Genomic DNA, 12,687 nt, shown 5'->3' with positions numbered 1-12,687 from the left:
CGCGTGGGAGCGAACACGAGCTTCGCCAAGGTGACGGCGTCGCGTTCTCGGCGCGTCTGTCTGCCTGCGGCGGCGGCGTTGCTTTCGGCCGGCGGCGCGGGCGTCTTTTGTCGGTGTACCCGAGGGAGGCCGCCGCAACCCAGTTTCTCACGGACGCGGCCCCCCTGTTTCTTTCTGCCCCGGTTGTTGTTGCTCTGACGGCGCGGCCTCCCGCGTCGCCGACGCCGTGGTGGCAGCAGTGGTTCAAGGGCTCCGCCACCGAGACGCGCTCGCGGAAGTGTACGGCCGACGAGGGAGCCGTGGTCTCCGCCACAACAGCGTCCCTCCTTTCACTTCCTGCTGTGTCGGCGGCGGCCGCGTTATGAGATTGGCCGGCCCGATTTGAGCTTTATGCGCCCCGTGCCAGCGCGCTTCCCGTCCGTTTCCCTTTGCCTTGGAGAGAAGGCGCTGTACTCTTAGCGCTGCACTCTTAGCTTGACGATTTTGATAGCGTTCTTTTTTATTTTTTGTTTTGGTTTGTTCGCCGTCCTTCGCGCCCTGTTAATGTTATAAACTTAGCTTCGACGGCGCGTTTCATTAGCGCTCGTAGCGTTCGAGCTTACCGCTTGTTATTGCCAATTCATGCCGCTTGGGTGGCGGCATCGTAGGCAAAAGGTTAAAGAGAGGGCCTTTACATACTGCGGCCGTCCACTTGTATAACGGGCGGCGAAATCTAGAGTGCGCCAAGCAAACGTGCGCTGGTTCATGGTGACTGCATGCGCCGCAGCGAAAAATTTGCGAATTGGGGCCCTATAACGTAAAACTATTCCAATATGTTTCTATTCCAATCTCCTGGGCCGGTATCTTGTAGCGATGCCTTTTCCGATTCTATGCTTTTTCAGGCTTTTCGCGCTTGGCCACTGGTCAGAGCGACAGTCTGCCCACATTATCAACGCGATCAGGCGGCTGTGTGTGGTGGATGATAAGAATAGCATAGAATAAGGCATAAGGCATGGCTACAAAATAGCGGCCCTGACGTCAAATTTGCGTAACCACCGACGCAAGCACCGGGCGATCACCCGCAGTGTTGTCTGTACAGACCAATCAAACACTCTCCTCGTCCATAGGAGGTCACTTTTGTTTGCTTGAAAAACGAATAACATTGCCTACACTGAGTGGCTTGTCGTATCTAATTGGCTGACAAGAGGCGAGGAGAACGCTCAAGTGGAGAGGGATCCGCTGGGGCAGAGCCAGTGCACTGAAAATCTATAACCGGATGAAGAGGGTGGTGCCGGCGTCTGCGATTGGTCGGCTTTCCCTTACTTAGCTTGTGGTGGCTGGTCGAAAATCGCGGCGGCATGCAACGGAAGCTTACGAATGACGCTAAAACTGACCCTCAGCAAAGAAGTGTTGGCAGAATGAGGTGGTAAACGTGCCGAAAGTGCTCGAAAACGTTACACGGCCACGCAAGAAGTTTTATTATACGCAAATACACCCATGCTCTCCGGCAGGTGCGAGTAGCCAGCGTCTCAGTGATCGGCGGCAGGCATCTTTTATTCCTTTCGGAACGGGCAGCCTGCGGCTTTTCCGAAGAAAATTCAGTTTTGTTCGGCATATTAATGCATCTTTATCGCGTACACGTCACTTTGACGCGGCGAGTTTGTGCGGTTTTGTGATGTCGCGTAACAGGCAGGTGAAGTGGGTGCAGCCTGGAAGCTTTTTACCAATAGCCGAGGGCTAATGGCGAAAAGGGGTCGAATCAGAAATAACTGTTTTTCTTTTTTCTGTCAAATCATGCATAACCAGTGTGTACACATCATATCAGATGGGGAGCTATCGCGGTTTTCGTGACGTCGCGTGACAGACAGGTGAAGTGGGGGTGGTCGAAAAAAGTTTTTGACCAATCGTGGAGGGCTGATAGCAGAACTGGAATAGAAAAGTTTGGAATAGTTTTACGCTATAGCGCCCTTGGTATAAGGGCCACGTGGGACCAACGCTAAAGACGAAAATACGGCAAGGAATTACAAATACGACAGGCGCTGGCAAACCATACGCCCTGTACTATGCATATATGGCATACACACAGGCGCTCAATTTCTTGTGGCAATCTGTTTCAGAGGATGATTGTAGGGATGTTACTCGCACGCTTGCTTGTGTGCGCACGGCTTACGTCGTATCCTGCTATCGACGCTTGCAGTTTTCCTGTGTGTAAGTAAATCCTTCTGTGGCTTAATAAACTCCGATTTGATAGGATTCGTATTTTTCGATATCCCACCACGTTGTTGTCTCGCCCCAGGACTCCTTCGGCATTGGTATACTTACTAGTTTTCATCGCCCTCCTAGTGTCGTCCTTTTCTCTTTCCTTTTATCGTCTTCCTTAGCTGCGGGACAGCTCAGGTGTCCACTGACAAGTGATATTGTATCGAATCTCACCGGTGTATATGATTTATTTCCTTCTCCCCCAGAAGACCCAGCGTGTCATATTTGGTACGTTGATTATGGTACCATAAAATGCTGATCAGAGTGGGAGAAAAAGCAAAATCCATAGTGTAGCGTTTCTAACACGCTGCAGGAACAAAGATTCAGTTGTCCAGAGATCAGCAAACAAGTTACTCTCTCTCTCTCTCTCTCTCGTAATCTACACCTCGAGGCACGCCATTTATTTTGCAGCGCCACACACTTTGACAGCGTCTCGTTCCTCGCAAAGCGATCGGTCATAATGAGCGCCTCGATCTTGCTCCCGCGGTATGGTGCAAGACTATTGCAGTGGCTGCCTGTCTTGCACGACTAGGAAGGTAGAAGATGTGTACGGTGGAGTGATCGATCGACGTGGCCGGTAACTATATACCGCGGGCAGTATATAGCGCATTCCGCCGCGCTTCCGTCGCTGTTCTTATAACTTGTACGCCGGAGGTCGTCGCCGCGTTGCGCGGGGCGCTATTCGCATGACGCGATCACACCTGTGCGACTGCGAAGAAATTTTGCATCTGAGGGCTGCGACAAATCAGAACGGAACACAGCACGCGAACGCCTGCGTGTACGAAGTATAGTACAAGCCTTCCTTGTTTTATTCCGCGCGTGCCCACTGCATTTAGGCGTAATTGCGTCATACCGTTCGGCGCACGCGTTCTATACCGCTGAGCGCGACGTGGCGCGTTGTGTTCGCGGCCACGTACAGGGTGTGAAAGCAAAATTCAAAAAGAAAGAAAGAACGTCACGGGTGTATCGAGATTTCGATGAACGCTTGTGGAACCCCCAGAGGTCGAAGTTAGCTGGCGGAGCCGCCCCTCTGTTGAAATAAACAGCCGCTGATAATCAGTAACTCTCCTGGGTGACTTCTGAGCTGTGATTTCGTTATCAGGCATCGTCTGCTGAAGCGGGGAAGGGGTTCTCAAACAGCTTCTCATGTCGCTTTACCAAAAGTACAGTGTCCTGTACTTTCCTTCGCGGGGTGGCAACATGTAGCGGAGGAGGAGCGCTTTTCGAGTACGGAGTCATGCGTGTGCGGGAACGGGATGTGTGGCGTAAATGCGTCACGTTCGCGTTTCCTCCCCGGATCATCAGCCTGCGCTGTATAATATCTCTCCCGGCATGTCCTGTGCTAAGCGCGTCTTCGCTTGTGCAGTGCGCCTTGCTTCCTTCTGCTGTCACATTCCTGTACGCTCACGAGGAAGTCGGGCGGATCGTGTTTGCTGTCGAGGTGCGACGCTGACGCCGCCTTCTTGCCGACGGGTCCACACGCGGCCGATCGAGAGCATATATAACGAGCTCGCGGCGATCGTGCGCATTTTGCCGCGTGTCACAAAGGGCGCTCTTGCTGATAACGCGTGCGACTCGCTTGTCTCGTCCGCAGCCTCCCTCTCATTCCTCCTGTTTCTTCGTGCCTTTCTTAACGGGAGGCAGGCGCCAATGCCGGGGGAGGGTGGGGTGGTGGGTGAGAGGTGCGCCAGCCGCAGGCATGCGGATCTCGTGCGCGCAAACACGCGGGTCCGGTCCCGCGCAGAGGCGTGTGGCGCAGCGCGCGCGCGCGCCTGTGTAAACGGAAGGCGCGCGAAGACGCAGCACGCTTGGCTCACGTGAGCTGCGCGCAAATGAAACGTGCAACCTATGTCGCCGTTGCCGTCGAGCGGTCGCGCGCGTGCTCGCTCATTGTTTTTTTCGCGTCTATTGTCGTCGTCAGCTGTGGGGCGACGACTGCGTCTCTGTGTGTGATAGGAGGAGGAGAAGAAGTTGAACGCGGAATAAAAATAAGCGAAAAAACGCGGGAGGAGCCGGCGTCGGCAAAGGGGGACGAAATGCACGTCGGACGACGGAAGGGCAGCGCGCAGGCAGAGCGCGCGGGGCCCTCGCCGCCTCCTCACAACAGCGACAACAGCGCTGCGCGGTGCTGGCGATGACGACAAGCGGGAGAAAGGTCACTTCCTCCTGGCCGACGCGTGCACATGGCCTTCGTTGAGTGAAGGAGCGAGCGAGCTTTGCTTGCCCGCGGAGTCGGTGGTGAGACGACCTGGTCGTGTGCGATCGCCGGGTTTTCCAGTGCACCTGTGAAGTGCGTGCGCGTGAATCTGCCGAACAGTGCGTCTTCGAGGGGCTGCACGAACACTATAGGTCTGTGCTGCGCAACCACGGCTACAAAGCCCCGATCGTGGGAATAAAACAAGAAAAGAAGAAGAAAAAAGAAAGTGTGTGCGTCGGTCGGCAGCAGTAGCAGTGAGTTCGTTGCAACGAAGCCTGCGGTCTTTGCGAAGCCGGCGTTGTTGTGTGAGCGGAGTTTGTTTTGAGTCTGCGGCCCTGACGGTTGCGTCGGCGCAGTAATATTACATAAGCCAGCCACACGTGACGGTTCCGCATGACCCAGCTGCCGGGAGTGCCGTTTTGCTCGGACCCGTCCAAGGCTGGCGGCGGTGAACTACATTCGGCGGCAGGAAGCGCCTCCAGGTGGGTGTCTAATTATTGGCGCTCCTGTCTGGGTCTTACCGGCTCGCGCGCGGGGCCTGCGAGCGCGCCTCGCACGAAAGTTGCGCCAAGGTCCTCCAATGCGTTTTCTTTTTTTGGTTACGCTTTTTAGGGTACGAAGGATGCACTCGCCAGTGTGCGCGCGCGTCCGTACGAGGTTGTCGCACGACCCTACCTTTCAGGTTCGTACTATTTTTTTCGCGTAATCTGGGGCCTGGGAAGAGAGTTTAGCGCGAAACACTCTCTGACGTTGAGGACGCGTTCAAGCATGGGCTCATTTGCTGTCTCAAGCATAGACAAGCAGCGCGCCTGTAAACGAACAGGGATAGGACATCTAGAGCAAGTCTCGTCATTGCTGTTTGCCTCCTCACGCTGAAATCTGCAGCTTCACGTGTCTCCGGCGTGCTTGCATCCGTGCATTACGAATGCAGCCGCTGCACCGTACCTGACACGCTTCGCCAAAAAAAAAAAAAAAAAAAAAAAAAAAAACGTGAATCATCGAAGGAAGGAAGAGACAGAAACAAAGAAAGAAAAGTAACTCAGTTTTCTTGCATTTTTTGAGGCAGAAATATCACACAAGCTTTAGTTAAAATGAACCGGTCATTTGTTTTCCATAATTTCGAAGGAGGCAGGTTGTCACTTTACGTGACTTTTTCTGTTTGATGCTAAATCTGCTCTCTCTACATATAGCGCCTAAAATTATCTGCGTTCAAGAAGTATTCAAGGAACGTAATGTACCCGAGACGAAAAAGTAAAATATATATATATATATATCTGTGCTGTGAAAGGCAGTACTCGGTGAATAGACGTCGTTGTGAGAAACTGAGCGGGAGAGCCATGTTTTTGGAAAACAGTCCAGTCTGTTGTATCTGGATTCTTCTTTGCTTTTGTATTCAGGCTTGTGTTTTGTCCATGCTGTCTTTGCCCCGAAGCTTATCGCTGCAGTAAGTTTCCGGCAGAAGTGACCCAGTTGTCTCTTAGGGCAGCTTCCTTCCTCGCCTTCGTTGCTACTTGCAGCGCAGCATCTGCCTGGTGGGACTCGTTTGGGAAGCAGCTTCGCTGCGTTGCTTGCGAGTTGGCGTCGCATACGCGGACTCAGCACGGCGGACAGTGCCCCTTGCAGCGTCTGCCGTTGAGGACGTTGGCGCGAAGGTATACGTGTTCGCTCGCGAATATTCTGAATGAGCGATTCTGCAAAATCCATTGCGTGAATGTTGCAGAATCGGTCTTCATCTTTGTTTCACGTGGCCTTCGAATTGCGGGTTTTACGTCCAGAAGCTGCGAAGTGGGCTATCAGGGACGCCGTAATGGATCCCTCCGGATTACTTTTGATCAAGCGGGGGTTCTTTAATTCGCACTCAAGGTATGGTACACGGGCGTTCTTGCATCCCCCCGCCCTCCCCTTCGGAACTCGGTCAGGAATCGAACCCTCATCCCTGTGCTCAGTAATAGAACGCTATAGCCACTGAGCCGGCGCGGCTGATGCAGGTGGTTTTCCCTCCTCGTGACCTCTCAAGGATCACCACCGACCGTGACTTATCTTTGTCGAAGCACCTCTCTGGATTAAGAAGAAAGCTGGACAGCTTTACTCAGATCATTCGACATATGTCTGGAAAATCATGAGGGCCATCCAAGTCATCTCTTCTGCAGCTCTACCAGGCACTTTTTGTTGGCTACTTCCCCTACAGTGCGCCTGTACTTTCTCGGATTAGTACAACTGCTGTACGAACGCTTGAAAGTGCGTCTACTTGGGGCACTATTGCAGAGGCACGTGCGTGCCCAGCTCGAGTTTATCTGCAACATGAGCCATTGCGAGTGCATCTAAGGCTACTGACTAGACACAGGAATCATCCACTCACGAACATCACAAGCGTACGGTCTGTGTCCGCCTACTCAGAAGCTGTGTTGTCGCAGCAAGACTTATTGCCGTCGGACTTCGAACCGTATGACATACCCGAAGTTCCACTCTGGACGATGGCAAAGCCAACGGTGAGACTCTCAATCCCTGGAATAACGAAGAAGTCGAAAATGCCGCTTGCTGGTCTCAAGCATTTCGCGCTATCATACATTGCTTACATGTATGGACATTACGAACATGTTTTTACAGATGGTTCCGTGACACAGACCTCTTCCGCGGCGGCCTACACAGTGCCAGGAATGAGGATCGCACAACGGTTCAAGATAGGACACAGGATCGACGTCGTCTACAGCAGCTGAGTTCACCGGAGTTCGAGAAGCAGTTCGCTGCATACTGCAACAGAGTCTCGAGAAGTGGACAGTGTTCTGTGATTCAAAACCAGGACTGCAACTCATCAGCAATTATATGAATGACAGAACCGCATATAGTCCTCTGGTTTATGACATCATGTCTCTGATTGCTGAGGCGTCTCATTCCGGGCACACCATAGTGCTGCAGTGGATTCCTGGCCATTGTGGAATAGCTGGAAACGAACAGGCTGACGCGGAAGCAAAAAAAGGCGCACACTGACGGAACCATTATGAAAATTCATTTTTCCCGGTATGACATTAACGCCTTGCTCCATACCTCCATTAAAGCTTCTACGGCGCGACATTGGGACAACCCCGAACATCGACAAGAGCGCCTATATAGACTTAACGCTGGATTACAATTCCGGCTTCCACTTCGGTTGCGGAGAAGTCAGGAAACCCTCATTCACTGATTACGGCTGGGTGTGGCATACACCCACCGATACCTTCACAAGATTGGACAAGCACGGGACCCTGAATGTAGCGTCTGTCACACTCTCGAGACAATAGCTCACGTACTTTGTGTGTGCCCTCAATATGCGGCCGAACGAAGAAAACTCAAATCTACTGTTGACAGCTTGGACTCCCACCCCTTTTCAGAAGAAAAGCTTTTGGGCGCGTGGAGGAGTGTTGACTGTGCCCATCGTGCCATAAAAGCATTTTTGAACTTTTTAAGTGAGACTGGTTTAGACGATCGCCTCTAGAAGCTGTGAGACGTGTAGTCAGCGCGAAATGTGTTTGCCCAATAACTTTTTGTGGCAAGATTACTTTTTGTATGGACAAGATTACTCTTACGTGTATTGCGTATCCAGTGAGCATCCGCATATTGGACAACGTGTATATAGTATCTCATTGTACCATAACATAATCACCCGCCACCTACCTTTCCCTGTATTTCCCACTTCCCCTTTCCCCAGTGAGGAGTAGCAGGCTAGAGACACGCTCTCCAGGCCGACCTCTCCTCCTTTCTCTTCATTAAAATCTGCTCCTCCTCCTCTCAAGGATCGGGGCGGCGCGCTCGCCGACCGATCTCGGAGGCTATGGCCTGCTATATATAGCCTTGTCGCATCGTCCGCCAGCGGTGAGTCCCCGTCGTCTTGTTGCCGCTGTCACCGCGACGCCTCGGCGATCACGTGACGAGGATACGACGTCTCGGAAAACTGAGCTTCGCCCGCGGGACCGGGCTAACAAGCACTTCGCCGAGGTGACCGCACAAGCGAACTATGATTTGTCATATCTTCGAGCGACATAGTCGCTTTTATTTTATTTATTTATTTACTTGTTTATTTGTACCACATCGCGTGTATTGTGCAGATATTTTCATCGGTCCCAGCCTATAGTCTCACGACGTCCCTTTCCACATGTGCCGTGTGTAGCAACGTTTAGCGGAGCTAAAGTGCATCCGTCAACACGTTACAAAGCCGGGCTGCCGGCGCGAGCCGAAGGCCATGAACGGCGGCGCCTTGTTTACGCCACGCGGCGTCTGTTGCTCGCCTCTGTTTACGACCTGGGGCGTTCGCGCCATCGCGGGGCCCCACAGGTGTGCCGAGCTCGACGTCTCTGGCGCTGTTTACATCGCGACGTCTGAAAACGAGCACCTCCGCGTCGTGCCCCCCGGACCGTCGCAAAATGCGTTCGCCTGTGTCCAGCGGCGTGTGCGACACTGCACTGGAGACGAAGAGGATCCTCCACGGGACACGCTGAAGGAAGATATTGAGCCGACTTGTAGATCGGTACATTACTCGTCGAGAAATCCGTCATCGTTTTCTCGGCACCACTGTACGACCGTGTTGGGTATATATGCCGCCGAAGGTCCCGCTGCTGTGAACCTCAGCTTGAATCGGCCGCGCCGAAGAGGACGAGTGGAATCTCTACCACTCTCTGGATTAGCAATTGCCGACGTATCGCGTGAGTTGTATACCACATCGAAGAATAGGTGGTGCCACTCGAGATTTTTTCCCTTCTCGTCACTTACTTGCTCGCAAGAACTGTTTTCGCTACGAATGAATGATTCGCTATTAGTGTAGCCTAGTATTTCAACCTAATCATTTCGTTTGGTGTCCCTATGGGAGGCTCAGTTATGGCGTTACGGCTCCACAGAAAGTAGACAGACGCTGAAAAAGTATAGACACGGTATAAGCGCAGTTTTTTCCATCTTAGTTTACTTTCTGCGGCGCCGTTACACCAGAAATGAGCCCATGTCAACTAGCGCATATTTCATTACTTCTGCACAGACCGATTTTTTTTCCCCAGAAACGGGGACCCGGTTTTCAAAACAGAAATAAAGCGGGAAAGATAGACGGAGTTGTGCGGCAAAAACAGAACGTCGCAAAGTTTCAACAGTTTTCATCTCCAGGTAACCACAAGTATACAAATAAAGTTTGCTGTAGAATACAGAAAAAAAAAAAAGTGGTAATGTGGGATTGAGACAGGCCTTTCTTTATTCGAAAACTGGGTGTCTCGTATACGTTGTGGTAACTTGGAAATACGCTTTTGCTCAGAATAATAATCAAACAATCAATTTACAGGCGCAAGTTGGAATCAGCTAGCGCAAGACAGGGGTAACTGGAGAACGCAGATAGATGTTTTCGTCCTGCAGTGGAAATAAATATAGGCTGGCGATGATAATGATGATATCGACCTGGCTAACGCGGTTATAACGTCCGTGCCCTTTCTTCGTCTCTGTTACGGCATCCTTGTAACGCCCTCGAGGGGTTACAAAAAACGGTGAAGATAAATCGGATGGAGATTTCTTTGTCACCGTACCTTGTGGCGCCTATACGTGGCAGTGGGCTTTCGCGGGGTGCTTGTAAACAAACACATCGGTAACTGCTTTTTCGGGCTGTCGCAGTTACAAACAAGGCACGCTCTCTCGGCCCGGCTGTGACCGATATTTTTTTTAAAAAGTGTACGCTATGTAAACACCATGCAAAGCCAGCTGGCCGGCATTTTCCAGCCTCGCGGTCGCAGTTTTCGTTTGTTTATTTGTTTGAGGACTGAGCCACGCGAACGCCGAGCAGTTGCTGCATTTATATGATCGCATTGGTCTTGGCGCTCTGCTCTGAAGAATGAACAATAACTGGGAAACAGCTAGTGCGTATATTCGCGCCTTGAGTGCAGCGCAATGATGCGGTTTTATTGAAGGGCACTTCGCTACTACCACTTTGTTAAAAATAAATTACGGGGTTTTACGTGCCAAAAACCACTTTATAATTATACGGTACGCCGTAGTGGAGGACTCCGGCAATTTAGACCACCTGGGGTTTTTTAACGTGCACCTAAATCTAAGTACACGGGTGTTTTCGCATTTCGCCCTCATCGAAATGCGGCCGCCGTGGCCGGGATTCGATCTCGCGACCTCGTGCTTCGCAGCCCAACACCATAGCCACTAAGCAACCACGGCGGGTTACCGCTTTGTTGTATCGCTGCATATTCGGATTTATGATTTAATTATATGTAATGTAACTCATGGTACAGCGCGTTGTGCGGGACGCTGTATAGTGGGTGAAGGCCTTCGGATTAATTTCAACCAACTTCTGGAGATTCTTAAAGTGCACCGAGTCAGTACACAGACTTTTTTTTTTAACATTCTGCTGATTTCCATATTGAATGCTGCTAAGGCCGAGGTATCGATCCCGATACCTTGCGCTCGGCTTCCTAACACAGTAGCCGCGTATACCGGGTGTCCCACGCAACAAGAGCTAAATTAACAATAATAATACGGAAATGCCACGTAGCTGCATAGGCAGCAACAAAGCAATGCTGTTTGCCGTCGCTTGGATGTACTAGAGCTTACTTTTATGTATTCCACCTAATTAATAAGTAGTCATAATTAATCAACTTCTCAAATATAATTCCTAATAGCCTTCCGCCATTCGGGCGTGTAGTCTAGGGGGCGGCTTCTGAAACTGCGCACTTCGACGCGCTCGTAATCGCGCTGCCAGTAGTGTTTTCTTATTCCTTTTCCGTTTCATATCTCGATCGTTATTATTTCATTTCTCTGTAAAGAAACCAGCAATTATTGTTTGCATGCGCACGAGGTTGGACCTCCAAAGCGCGTGGAGCATGCTAAAACGGACGGGTATCTTCGCAGACTTTCCGATTGCGTGCCTTAATTAGTTGCAATAGCCGCCGGGTAGAAAGATTGGCGTTACATTGAACAGCCAACGGAAGTAGGTGCGCGTCCTTGTGCAATTTCGTTATGCGTTAATGAGGGGTTGATGAATGTAAAACCAAGGCTGCTAGCTCTCACTCGCACATGCGCTTCCCATACGCGTAACTATAGGCGAGTAGAACTTTTCTTTCGTTTCCCTCGGGCGGTTCGCGATGTTCACTCCGTATACAGTGCGCAAATACGGTGGTGCGCGAAGGAGTGCGAACACACTTGCGTTTTTTCAAGCGCGTAAAACAAGGTATCGTGACCTCGTGCGTAAAGGCTCCGGTATATATATATATATAATCAGCCATACCAGTTAATTGCGAGACTTCCCACGCGTGGTTTCACACAATTCGGACGCAGGGACCGAGCGTGAGGGTCTGCTGATTGTCGCGCCACCTATAGGCTATAAGCGACGAAACTAACCATAAGACACCGGTTTCTCGAGCGCAACTACGAGAAAGCGAGTAGGCCTATACGCGAAACCAAACAAACGACGTTTCTAATTAGCATTATCTCTCTCTTCCTTCTTTTAATCCTGCTTGTACACTTTTTCGTTAATTTGCTTTTTTTCAGTCGGATTAGTCATTTTGTTATGTTTTAGTAGGCTCCGGCGTTTGAAAGCGAATTTTCAAGTTGTGACGCATTGCTGGCGCGTCATTCAAATTACCGCCGCGAATTGACAAGAGGGGGGCGGGGGGGGGGGCGCATGCCCGGAATTCGAAGTGGTGTTTCGGGACTGCTCTGATCGCAGAACTCCGTATACGGTGTACCGCAAGTCTATAACCCACAACGAAGGTTAGGCCAGAATAGCGACCATTTCTTGTCGCTGTTTGATCCTGGCGTCGACGATCGCCATTGCTGTCCCATTACCCGAGCAAACGCACGCCGCCCGCATTCCGCCTCCCACACCACCAAACCACAGCGAATGCACTCGTACTGTGCACTCGTATGTTTCGTACCCGTGTGCTAAGGACGGGTACGAAACAGATATGCCACAACACGACACCGTCCACGAACCGACTCCGTCAATAGTCGCCGTTCCAGCATATCGTATATAGCTCGTCGCAATATGTACACACGCTCCACCATTCACGGGGGAACAGAACCCCATTCCGGATGCGGCGGGTGTCTCGGCCGTCGTCTCCACCGAGACGTCGCACGTGTATACGCTCCGCGTGCCGGGGTGCATGGCTGCTATTCTTGCCGGCGCTCGCGAATGAAACTGGGGGTGCTCTCTATCGGGAAGCTATAGCAAGGGAAACAACACTACGCGGGCGCAGTATCTGATTCCGCGTCTCGTTAGGCTTCCATCACTGACATCTAGC

General features: G+C 51.5%; 1 protein-coding gene across 3 annotated transcripts in view; it reads left to right on the top strand.

The window, feature by feature from the left end:
* Positions 1 to 12,687, top strand: part of LOC126541752 (insulin-like growth factor 1 receptor) — a 239,561-nt gene that overhangs the window by 41,914 nt on the left and 184,960 nt on the right. For 2 of the 3 annotated variants that reach the window (XM_055076895.1, XM_050188678.2), the window contains exon 1: positions 3,927 to 4,917. The exons of the other annotated variant lie outside the window; for it this stretch is intronic. The gene's annotated coding sequence lies outside the window, so the exon portion shown is untranslated. Of the gene's footprint in view, positions 1 to 3,926; positions 4,918 to 12,687 lie in introns of those variants that run through there. 3 annotated transcript variants of the gene reach the window in all.

The sequence above is a fragment of the Dermacentor andersoni genome, chromosome 2, assembly GCF_023375885.2.
Source record: "Dermacentor andersoni chromosome 2, qqDerAnde1_hic_scaffold, whole genome shotgun sequence".
Lineage (NCBI taxonomy): Eukaryota > Metazoa > Arthropoda > Arachnida > Ixodida > Ixodidae > Dermacentor > Dermacentor andersoni.
Note: the sequence above shows the minus strand (reverse complement) of the source record. Positions and strands in the feature narration are given on the sequence as shown.